Consider the following 1,137-nt stretch of genomic DNA (forward strand, 5'->3'; position numbering starts at 1 on the left):
TGAAAATAAAGTCAAGCAAGAAAACAAATGGATTACCCCGTCATGAATAAAACTACCTTAACATTTTAAATACGTCACACAAACCTGTGTAACCTAAGTTGTTACCGTGCAGATTTATTTCCACTCTATTTGGAAGCATTGCATCTTCCTTTCCCCAACTGCCAAATAAAAAGTTAACATAGCTGGGCCCGTTTTTTTGAATTTGAAAAAAAATCAGATTTTTTTTTCTTTGCTTTATATTATTTAAGAAGAAAATATTAGGCATGCTCTCATAATCCATTTTTATTTTTTTCCTGTGGGTTTTTCCAGGCCTCCCCATCTATAGAAAAAGGCCCTAATCTCAAGAGTTGGTGATTCTGAATATATTTTGTTCCTAAATTCCAGCGGTGGTCAGCTGTCTGTCAGAACTGTGTCTTTGACAGTGTTACACTGCTGGGAGAGAAAAGTACTGTGTGTTTAGCTGTCTGTCATTTTCTCTGTTCTGGAGGTAACTGACACCAGTGTTCACAGTATTGTGCTTTGCTGAGAGTGTGTTGAGCAGAAAATCTCCTGGTCGGCACTGGTCTGAAAGCATACACAGCTATGGGTCGGCATTAATTTCTGAAACAGAGTATTATGCAACCATGTTAGTACAGCTCATTACATCAGCCATGTCGATAGTAACTAATGCTGGATTAAGAATGTATTACAGTTTCTCACTGGATGCTGGATAATGAAGATAACATTTATTTGTGTTGTAGAAATACAATTGTTCCCTTTTGCAGGGCTCAGTAATATGTAATTCAAAAGAAAATTGGGTAGACTCTTTTTCCCCTTCTATTTTATTTACTGGGTGGATGGACAATTAATAGTTTCCCATAAACGCTCTAATAAAATGAGTATCATGCGCTTCTTTTCACGAAACTAAGGAATTCAAATGCAGGTATTGCTGAAAAGATTTAATTTTTGTTTCAGGATACAGATGAATTCATTTTACCTACTGGAGCTAGTAAAACCAGGGGCAGATTTGAACTGGCGTTCTTTACAATTGGCGGATGTTGTATTACAGGTGGGTGTCATCATTTTTTATTGATAATCATGATGCTGGGTTGATGTTTGTATTCAGTAGAATATATCGAGAGAAATAATCAGCCAATT

General features: G+C 36.3%; 1 non-coding gene across 1 annotated transcript; it reads left to right on the forward strand.

Annotated features, from left to right (window-relative positions):
- The first annotated feature begins 379 nt into the window (after window positions 1-379).
- Window positions 380-579, forward strand: LOC114923811. The gene has a single exon (XR_003810716.1). It is a non-coding gene; the product is annotated as a small nucleolar RNA SNORA74 (small nucleolar RNA).
- Window positions 580-1,137: the final 558 nt, after the last annotated feature.

Source organism: Protobothrops mucrosquamatus, unplaced genomic scaffold, assembly GCF_001527695.2.
Source record: "Protobothrops mucrosquamatus isolate PMUCROS unplaced genomic scaffold, P.Mucros_1.0 scaffold17408, whole genome shotgun sequence".
Classification (NCBI taxonomy): Eukaryota; Metazoa; Chordata; class Lepidosauria; order Squamata; family Viperidae; genus Protobothrops; species Protobothrops mucrosquamatus.